The sequence below is a fragment of the Tamandua tetradactyla genome, chromosome 6, assembly GCF_023851605.1.
Source record: "Tamandua tetradactyla isolate mTamTet1 chromosome 6, mTamTet1.pri, whole genome shotgun sequence".
Classification (NCBI taxonomy): Eukaryota; Metazoa; Chordata; class Mammalia; order Pilosa; family Myrmecophagidae; genus Tamandua; species Tamandua tetradactyla.
The window spans coordinates 97,315,671-97,326,753 of record NC_135332.1 but is presented as its reverse complement, the minus strand read 5'-3'; the positions used below and the strand labels follow the sequence as shown (position 1 = coordinate 97,326,753).

Sequence of the window (11,083 nt, the reverse complement as noted above, 5' to 3'; positions counted from 1 at the left end):
TCTTCAGCAAGCTCAGGAAGAATTTTTAAGGGGGCAATAATAAATTTAAAAAAATTAGAAAATGATAACATAAAATCCTAAGAAGTAGGGGATGCAAGGTAGTTCAGTGGTAGAATTTTTGCCTGCCATGCAGGAAACCTGGGTTTGATTCTCAATCCATGCACTTCCTCCCCCAAAAACTAATATACAAGCAAAAAAAAAAAAAAAAAAAAAACACACAAAAACAGGAAAACCAACCAAACAAAAATTCAACAAATGGTGCTACAACAACAGGGTACTCACATGGAAAAATAATGAAATGTGAACCTGCCATACAGAATATAAAAAAAAAGAATCCTAAGAAGTAGATAAAGACTCTGCATCAGCATGGTGGTGTCAAAACATACATCCACACCATATTTTTAAAAATCCTACAAAAAAATCTTTGCCTGCTTATTGGAGATATGCATCTAAATTCAATAGCTTACCAATATCTCTTTGGGAGTAGGCCAAGAAGAAACAGAAAAACTCATGTCAAAAAAAAAATTCTCTTCCTTAACAATTTTTTCCTGAAGCTGAATTTGAAGGGGGGGGGGGTGATTCCAAGCCAAGAAAATCAGTCTTCATTGTCATTTTCATTAAAGTCATCGTCGTCACCCTCTTTCCCAACATAAGACACAGATGTCTCTACCCTGAAACCACTCTGCTGAGACCCGTTGGAACTTGTAGCCAATGTCCTGTCTGCACCATTGGTCAAGTCACTGGCAAAAAGCCTTGTGCCATTTGAAGTTGAACCTGATGTTGTGACAAATACACTGCTGATTGATCCCTAAGCCCTTTCTGTCACATAAGGGTCCAGAGCTTTAGGTACCAAACTTCTCGCCATTTTAAGATCTTCACCCAATGGCTTCCTAGTCCACAAGCCATTTCCACTCATTTTTTTTCTTTTATCCTTTTAAAATATATTTTTATTGAGAAATCTTCACACACATACAGTCCATTCAAAGTATACAGTCATTTGCTCACAATATCATCACGTAATTGTGTGTTCCACACTACAATCATTTTTAGAACTTTTGCACCATTCCGGAAAAAGAAAAAAAAAAATCTCATACATCCCATACTCCTTAGTCCTCCCTCTCATTGGCCACAAGTATTTCAAGCTATCCGTTTTTTTTTTTTTTACCCCTTATCCCTTCCTGTTACTTATTTATCTTATTATTTTTTTTACTTATCTGTCCATACCCTGGATAAAAGGAGTATCAGACACAAGATGTTCACAATCACACGGTCACATTGTAAAAGTTATATAGTTATACAATCATTTCCAAGAATCAAGGCTACTGGAAAGCAATTCAACAGCTTCAGGTACTTCCATCTAACCACTCCAATGCACCATAAACTGAAAAGGGATATCTATAGAATGCATAAGAATAACCTCCAGGATAAACTCTTGGCTCTGTTTGAAATCTCTCAGCCACTGAGACTTTATTTTGTCTCATTTCTCTCTTCCCGCTTTTGGTCAATAAGGCTTTCTCAATCCCATGATGCTGGGTCCCAGCTCATCCTGTGAGTCCTGTCCCACGTTGCCAGGGAGATTTACACCCCTGGGAATCATGTCCCATGTAGGGGGGAGGGCAGTGAGTTTACCTGCTGAGTTGGCCTAGAGAGAGAGAGGCCACATCTGAGCAACAAAAGAGGTTCTCTGGAGGTGAATCTTAGGCATAATTATAAGTAGACTTAGCGTCTCCCTTGCAGGAATAAGTTCCATAGGTTCAAACCCCAAGGTTGAGGGCTTGACCTATTAAGCTAGTTGTCTCTACTGCTTGCAAGCATATCAGGAATTTCCCGGATGGATAAGTTTAATATTTCCTCCTTTCTTCCCAATCCCCCAAGGGGACCCTGCAAATACTATTTTATTCTTTGCCCAAATTACTCTGGGATGTATTGGGCATCATACTAACCTGGAAAAACCAACAAGATCTCATGTCTTATTCAAGATTTCATGTAATTATGGTGTTCAAATAAACTGACCATACAAGTTAAATCTAGTAATGCACTACCCAAAATATAAATTCTGCACCAAGCAAGCATCTTTCCCTTTGGCCCCACAGGGAAGCCGAAGTTTAAATATATGGACCATATCATCCCTTATTGTGTATTCTGATTTACCCTAGTCCTATCCACATCAGCTTCATCCATATTTCTAGTTGAAGTCTGATTGCTTTTTCAACTTTTTTAACAGTTGCTGTATGGGGTAGTGCTGACTTTCACAGCTTCAGAGCTCTACCCACTCGCTTCTATGTCATCGTGGATTTCAAATGTGAGGTCAAAATTGAACAGATACTCAAATTTGTCATTAGAAATACTGCAGTGCATCACTGTCTCCTTGCTGGTCTTCACGATGAGGAGTGGGAGGCGGATGATGGAATGGGACAGAGATGGCTGGTTGGCTTGCTGCTCTGCTTGGTGGTTTCTTTGCACCAATTTTTTTTTTTTGCACCAAATTCTTGAAGACAATTTGCTATAGAATAAGTTCTTGAAATTGAGACTGTTTCTATTTAATTCTTTCGAGTCTTCTCTGTCTCTCTACCTCTACATTCTGACATTCCTGAGCCAAGTTTGTAGACAGACCAATCCATTTGATTTCTTTCTTCTTCTTGGAGATAATGTTCACGGCCATTACAACATTAAGGCATTGCAGACTCATTGTCTTAGACATTTCTGGTCTTAGTGGATTCATTTGGTAAAATATGGTACTCAGCAGCACTGAACTCCGTGACCAATTCGTCTGCCTCTTCATTATAGGAAATAGTTCCTTTCCTCTGAATCTTCTCACAAACCTTCATTGAAACATGTCTCAGACCCTTGCCATCCTTCTCTCCTTTTCCTGCTGTGCATTGTTGACACTGGACTATCCAAAGGGTTTTTTGGCAAGAGTTGCTTTCGAAAAGTATTTACTATAGAAGGATGAACAGCTACTAATGATATCACACCTTTTCTAGGACTAAAACTCTGGTCTATAAAGTCCTTTAGTTCTCCATGGGCTTCAACTAGACCAGCATCTTTTTTTTTTTCATTGTAAAAGTTTTATCTTTATACAATTGTCTTCAAGAATCAAGGCTACTGGAACACAGCTTAACAGTTTCAGGTACTTCCCTCCAACTACTCCAGTACACCATAAACTAAAAAGAGGTATCTATATAATGCATAAGAAAAACCTCCAGGATAACCTAGTGACTCTTTGAAATCTTTTAGCCACTGAAACTTTATTTTGTCTCATTTCTCTCTTCCCCCTTTTTGGTCATGAAGGCTTTCTCAATCCCTTGATTCCAGGTCCTAGTTCATTCTGGGAGTTCTGTCCCATGTTGTCAGAGAGTACACCCCTGGAAGTCATGTCCCAGGAGGCGAGGCAGGGAGAGCAGTGAATTTACCTGCCGAGTTGGCTTAAAGAGAGAGGCACATCTGAACAACAAAAGAGTTTCTCTGGGGGTGACTCTTAGGCCTAATTTTAAGTAGGCTTGACCTATCCTTTGTGGGGTTAAGTTTCGCATGAACAAACCCCAAGACTGGGGGCTTATCTTAGGCCTAATTTTAAGTACGCTTATCCTATCCTTTGGAATAAGTTTCACAGAGGCAAACCCCAAGATTGAGGGCTCAACCAATTGATTTTGTAATTCCTACTGCTTGTGAGAATATGTGGATTCTCCAAATATTCCCCCTTTCTTCCCAGTCTCCCAAGGGGACTTTGCAAATACTTCTATATTCATTGCCCAAATTACTCTGGGATATATCGGGGCATCACACTAATCTGGACAAACCAACAAAATCTTATGCCTTGTTCAAGATTCCACGTACTTTGGTATTCAACTAAACTAACCATACAAGTAAAATTAGGTTATACACTACCAAAAATTTAAATTTTGCATCAAATACACATCTCTCCCTTTGGTCTCACATAGAAGTTGAAGTTTTAAAATATGGACAATATCATCCTTTGCCCTGCATTCTGACTTACCTAGAAAGATACAATTTGGAATTTCTAAGCAATGCATCACATCTCCTCTTAAATTGCAATTGTAAGAGACAGTGCGGGTAGAAGTTGCTACAATTCCATGCACAAGCCTCCCAGGTCTGTTTGTTAAAGTGGATGTCCAAAGGGGGTATAGGGACACGAGGCACAGGGCACACAGTCAGGGCTTGCTGGAGAAGCCTGTGCTCCACTGTTCCATGTTGTCCTGGGTCTCATCTCACCAGCTTCACGTGGGAGAGCACAAAAATCATCAATCAGGATGGCAAGAACACAGGAAGACATTCTGTCCAAAGTGGACAATTTGGGGCAGTGCTGAAGGAGGCCACACAAGCTTTGCAGCTTTTCCAGCAGCTCCTAATGAGCCGGGCTTTGTGTGAGCCTCCTCCAGGCCGGTAGAGCCCTGCCTTTCTGAGGATTTCTTTTGCTTCAGGATTGGTTGCCAGAGAACTTGTTAGCGGGCATTGATCTTTTTTTTTTTTTTTTTTTGTAGTTGGACTCGAATTGCATTCCTGTTCTTGGCACTTTAAAAGTGGTATTTTTCTTTGTGAAGCTGGAAGTTCTGCTTCTAAAGACCACCTTGAAATGACACATTTTGGGGCCACTCAGGATTCACAACTGTAGTGGTTTGAAGTGTAGGTACCCCAGAAAAACATGTTCTTAAATTTAATCCATTCCTGTGGGTATAAACCCATTCTAAGGAGGAGGCTTACACTGATGAGGCTGCTTCAGTTGAGATGTGACCCACCTCAATCTGACTGGAACCCTTTATAAGAGAAAGAAATTCAGACACAGGAAGCAAGAAGCTACATCAACAGAAAATGGAAAAGAAGGGAGAGACAGGCAGACACCACCATGTGCCTTGCTATTTGACAGAGATGCAAGGAAGGTCAGTAGCTAGTCTTTGGGGAGAAAACATAGCCTTGATGATGCATTAATTTGGACACTTTCCTGGCCTGAAAATGGTAAGCTAATAAATTCCTATTGTTTAAGCCAACCCATATCATGGTATTTGCTTTGAGCTGTCTAGGAAACTAAAACAATAACACTCATTGATTTCCTTCAGGGCCCATGAGACATTTGGATGAAAGAAAGATTTTGACGGAATCCTTAGGTTAAAGAGGTAAAGAAATAACAACTCTGATTCAGGTTTTACTCACATGGTGGGGATGAAGTAGGGAAACAGTACACATCTAACCCCTAATCAATCAACCAATCAATATTGACTGGGATCTTACTCTGCGCCCCGCAGGTGCGAGGCACCCCCTGCACATTGAGACAAGTCTGTTAGCAAATGCTGTGAGAGAAACTGAGCATGTGGGGTTTGGGGAGGTCTCATGATGGCAGCTCAGGATAAATGGGAAGCTTGGCCCATGAGTACAGGTTATTATTATTTTTTAATTCAAAGTATTGAATTAAAATAAAAGTTCATATGTTTACCAGCATTTTTACTTCTGTTGTTCCTTGACTGATTTTTCAAAACAACCCAATGAGATTATATGTGAGAGGCATGACTGGCTTGATTTTATAGGGAATCAAACCCAAGGCTTAACCCTTAGATCTGCATTTGAAAACCAGTTCTTGTCACTACTGAGACATTGCTCTTTATGTCATTATACAGCCCCATGGAGGTTTGTACACGAGCACGCCTAAAGGGTGCATAAGACTCAACTTTTGTCAGTTTTGCAGTGAATGTCGAAATGTAATCAGATTTCAGTTAATTACAACTGAACCTCAAGGTTCTCTAGTTGGAAATCCTGCAATGCTTGAATTTCCACCAGATGTCACCATTTTCTGTTTTTTTACTCTCTCCAGTCTTGCTTAAAAATATATATATATCAGGAAAGAACAGGCCTTCTCAGCATTGACTGACTGCCTCTGGCATGAGGCCAAGGGCTCGGTGCCAGAAGGGGTGGCTGAGCTCTAATCTTAACTCAGCGAGATCCCTGATTTCCTAAAACACAAAGGCATTCGTCTTGCTTTGTTTTTTTTTTTTCCTTCTCCTTAAGATTTTAAGTATTTAGAAAAAAGCCCATTTCTGCTGGATGAACGAAGGAGCATTATACCCTGGCTGTTAGCCAAGACTGCATAGAAAAATGAGATTTTAAAGTGACGAAAGGACCCCAGGAATGTGGTGCCTTCTCTGACATCCACGCCAGGTGCAGCTGGGATTGGGACTAGGCCTAAGTATTGGGACCCAGAGGTCAGAAATACCTCTGTTCAGAAGTCATCTGCCCCAAATTACAATATTGGGAGCTCATTCTTGTGGATCTAATATGAGTGCTCCTTGTAGATTTTATAAGTTGGAGTAAGACATTAATTCATTTACATCTCAGTGAATGAATATGCACTTTATTTTTTTTTTTTCTAATGGGTGAAACAGGTCCAAATGAGAGAATGAGGTGCCTGGGGCGTGCCTGGGAAAGTTGGGGAAGGTGAGGGCTGGGTGAGAGACAGGCAGACTTCTCTTACATCCCAGTTGGGTTCTAGCTAATGGATCTGGTGCCTGAAGGAGCGTCCTTTGCTTCCTAACCCTCAGCCCCTCCGTATCTGCTTGCTATCAAGTGTGGTCAAGCATGCACAGGGGCCAGCGATGGTGGTAAATCCAGTGATGGATGACAACCAGATTTCCTCTCCCAAATCATCGTTCCTGGAAGGGGGATGTTCACAGACCTTTCAAGACACACATCGTAATCTCTCAAAGTGCTCTAGAAACTGTCAGTGGTTTACATGAAGTGGCTTCTGGGTGTCCTGAGCACTATAAAACTTTATCAAAGTTGTACATATTTCCCAACATTTTTAAAATGAAAAGGCCCCCTGGTGTTCTCACTCTGTGCGTTTTCCTGTTGGTATGACAAGGCATTGAAAGGTGTTTTCTGGCATTTTTTGGTTTGTTTTCTAGTTTGTAAGGTGGTGTAACTGGTTTTTGACAAGAAATCCTGTTATCAACTGTACAAATCTATAGCTTGTAAAAATGAATGAAACGAGGGAAATTCTCAGACAGTCCATGCTTGGCGTTGAGGCAGTGGCGGAGATGCCTCTTGGCAGGACTCAGGGTGTGCACAGGGGGAGCTGGACCTTTTGGCGCTGCAGAGGGCATCCATTTAGCTTCAGGTTGTCTAGTTTTTGTATATAGTGACACAGCATTCTGCTGCCATTCATAGCTGTGGAAAGGGGAGGGGGTCAGCTGGCATGAGAAGTGCTTGGATTTTTTTTTTCTTTTTTTAGTTAAGTGCAGTAATTTTAAAACTGTTTCCCAACAAACCATAAAACTCTTTGTTGTCAGCAGAGTGAAAGCCACTGCATCAAAGTTCAAGAACTGTCTATACTTAAACACAATTTGCAATGTTCTGTTATCTTTTTGTATGTTTAGAATACTGAAGTGTTTTTGAAGTTAAATAAACAGCATTGCGTTTTTAAAAAAAGACACTAGTAAGATATTAAAAATCATGTGTTTGTGGGTGATGGGAAAGTGTTGGTGATGGAGGCACAACTTGGTGAATGTAATAAACACCACTGAATTGTGTATTTGAAAGTGGGCCAGATGGACATTTTAGGTTGTGTATGTGTTACCAGAATAAAAAAATTGAAAAACTCCATAGAACAGCAGAATGCAAAGAGTGAATCCTACTGCAAACGATGGGCTAGAGTTAATAGTATAATTATAATAATAGAGTTTCTGCAATTGTATAAAGGGACCACACGACTGGAATATATTAATAATAGGGAAACTGTGTTTTTGTATGTGTGTGGGGTATATGGGAACTTTGTACTTCTACATGGTTCTTCTTTAAACTCACAACTGCTCTCATAAAAAAAAAGACCAAAAGAAGAGTCAGTTTGTAGCTCTTCTTCAGGAAAGATAAAATCAGTAAAAAGAAGCAGTGCATTATATTTGTTCATCATAATGCCTAATTTTTGCTCAAACAAACTTGTGCTGCTGGAATAAGTGTCTACATTATTAAGTGCAAGTCCTTGTTGGATGGTGTGGATGGAAATAAAATTCATTCCTTTCCCTGATAATTTCAAAATTATCTCCTTCAGACATGCTGCCTTTTGGGCAAGTGGCCACAGAGGAAAGTATTAAATAAACTGGGCTAAACCCACCCCAGGGGAAGTCAGAGAGCAGATTTACTGGAGTATTGGGAGATGTGGTGTGAAATCGCTGAAATCCAATACTTTGATGCTTTCTTCCTAGTAATGTTTGATTCATTTCACTGGGCCATACTTTGCTCAACCTTATTTCCATAATCTCACACAACCTTTATTGATAAATCAATCTGGCCTGAACCAGGAGGGCAGAGATCTCATATAAACCTCACAGCTCACCCATGTCCCCTGGGGGGTCTGGCAACTCTAGAGGTTAGTGAATCGGGGTCCATCCACAGGTGCTTTGCCAAATGGGGTGGTGGCAATAGGGAATAAGAAGAGGAGATGTGTGGATTTATCTCTGAAATAAATCTGAGATGTGATTTTAAGGCTCATGTGTGATAGAGATAACTATGGCAAATCCCATACATCCAGATCAGGCCTGCCTCTTTCAAGTGCTGTGGTTTCTTTGGGAGGCCCATCAGCTGCGTCAGAGTTGTAGTTACTCAAAACGATGTGCTGGTCAATGCCTTTAAAATGGTCTCCCAGCCTACAGAATGCCCATGGCTGATTGATCCAGGGGTCTTAGCTTGCCAGGCTGCTGTGACAAAGCACCCATTGTGGTTGACTTAAACAACAGGCCTTTATTGATTTACAGTTTCAGAGGCCAGAAGTCCAAATCGAGGTGTTGGCAAGGCCAGGTTTTCCTCCTGAAGATTGTGCCATTCTGGGGCTGGCTGCTGGCAATTGTTGGGGTTCCTTGCCTATTCAGTCACATGGCGATGTCCTCTCCTTTCTCTTCGGGTTTCTGCTGACTTCTAGCTCCTGGCTCCTCGCTGTGGCTTTCTCTTTATAAGGCCTCCAGTAATCCTTATCAAGACCCATCTGCTTTAATTGGCCACACCTGAACTAGAAATATCTTCAGGGCAGGCCACGGTGGCTCAGCAGGCAAGAATGCTCACCTTCCATGCCAGAGGACCCGGGTTCAATTCCCAGTACCCGCCCATGTGAAAAAAAAAATAAATAAATAAAAAAAGTCTTCAATAGATCCTATTTTTAGGTCCTATTTATAATTCACACCCACCAGGGTGTGGATTAAGATTAAAACGTGTCTTAATTGGATACATAATTCAAGCTACCACAGGTGTGCTTAAGACCTATGCCAGGCCAGATTCTTTCCCCTAGGAGTTTGAAATGAACACGGAGTTGCAGAGATTGAAAGCTGTTTGTTGGTGCTCGTCTTCTTTCTAGCATCTTCCTATAGAAGTTCAAAGATTCCTGGACTCAGATTCCTGAGCTGCCAGCCTCCTGCTTTCCCCACTGTTTCCTTACATCTCTCACTCACAGGCAATTTGAATGGGCAGTTACAAAAATGTGTTGACTCTGATTTATACTATTTTAGTTCATTTTCAGTCTAACTTTGAATGCAGTCCTTGAAATAATCTATCACTTGAAAAATAAAGCCTTATAATTTTTGGTCATGAGAATTCAAAATTCTTTAATATATATTCTTATGGAAAATCATATATGGTTACGTCACTGATGCCAAATTGAATTACTTATGTAGTTCATGAATTGGGTTTCATTGTTGACTGTTTGGACATAGTCCACTATGTGGTTTAAATTATTAGCTGTTCAACCTCTTTGACTTCGTATTAAAAGGCATTTTTCCATCGTTAAATGTAGTAGCTATAAAATCATTGTGTAGACGTTTCCAAAGTAAACTCCCAGATGACAGAGGCCTGACTTGAATTGCTTTTACCCATAGAATGGAACAAAATGGTTTATATACAATTCATATTTGCTTTAAACCTGTAACAAGTTTACTCTCTAAGTTTCCCTATAAAGTTCATCTACATTTGTCACCTTGTAAGAAGGCAAAACTTTAATGTAAATTTTCTAAGACATTGCAGTGATCTTATGGCCTTGTGACGGTTGGCTTGGATTTGGGTAGTGGAGCCAGCATGATTTTTTGAGGCTTTTTGAACTGATCTTTTGTATGACTTAGATAATTTGCTCCTAGTCATGAATTAAAAATTTTTATAATTTATTAAAAGAGAGACTGAGGCCAGTCAGGACTTTTGCAGTCTGTTTTTAAGACTTCCATACAGGATCTTTTGCCCATTGTTAAGATTCTTACCTGGACCTTTTGACTGGTAAGAATTTGGTTGGTAAGAATTGGGGTGGCGGACATATCGGTTGAATGTTTGTTAGGAAGCAGGCACCAGCAGCTTCCATGGTGGAATATAAACAGAGTATGGAAAGTTTTGTATATTTACATATTTGCTATCTCATTTGAAAGAGTGAATTCTAAGCCTTTGTCTTTTTTAGATTTAAAAGAACCTCTTTATTATGAGAATTTTCAAACAAAAAAATAGGGTGAAATACTAATGAATGCCACTATCCATTACCCAGCTTCGACAATAATCAACTCAGGCTAAGCTAGAAAATTACATAATGCAGTATAGTCTTTAGCCCATTTTCGCTTAGAAGAACCACAGAAGAGCAAGGAAACCCCTTAAAAATACTGGACTGGGGGAGTTGTTGGCCTCTGAAAATATATTCAGTGGAGAAAATTTGATGTTTTGTGCAAAACCCTGAAAGATAATTGTTAAAATGTTTTTAAATTTTGCAAGAATGACTACAATTTATATCCAAAAGTTTTTTTATACCTAAAGCTGAAGAATATGACTGATGAAGTTCTTTGTACATTATTGTTTTCAAAGGAGAAAAATCTTTTTTTTCCGGCTGTGGAAAATGAAGATGATAGCATCCAATTTTAGTAAGTAAGCAATTGACTTCTACACGGTATCCCCATTGAGAAGAAGTGAAAGCACCGCATATTCCCATCAGTCACACATTATGGTAATTCATGAAAAAAAATGATAAATGACTGAAGTCTTCAGGGGATTGATGTTATCCAAATTTTATTTCAATTGTGAAAAGCATGTGGTTTCTTTGATGATGTATAAAGGGCACCTTACG

At 39.9% G+C, this 11,083-nt stretch overlaps 1 pseudogene; it reads right to left on the bottom strand.

Moving 5' to 3' along the window:
• Window positions 1–595: 595 nt before the first annotated feature.
• LOC143686242 (transcription factor Dp-1-like) lies at window positions 596–3,042 on the bottom strand (annotated as a pseudogene).
• Between the last annotated feature and the right edge of the window lie 8,041 nt (window positions 3,043–11,083).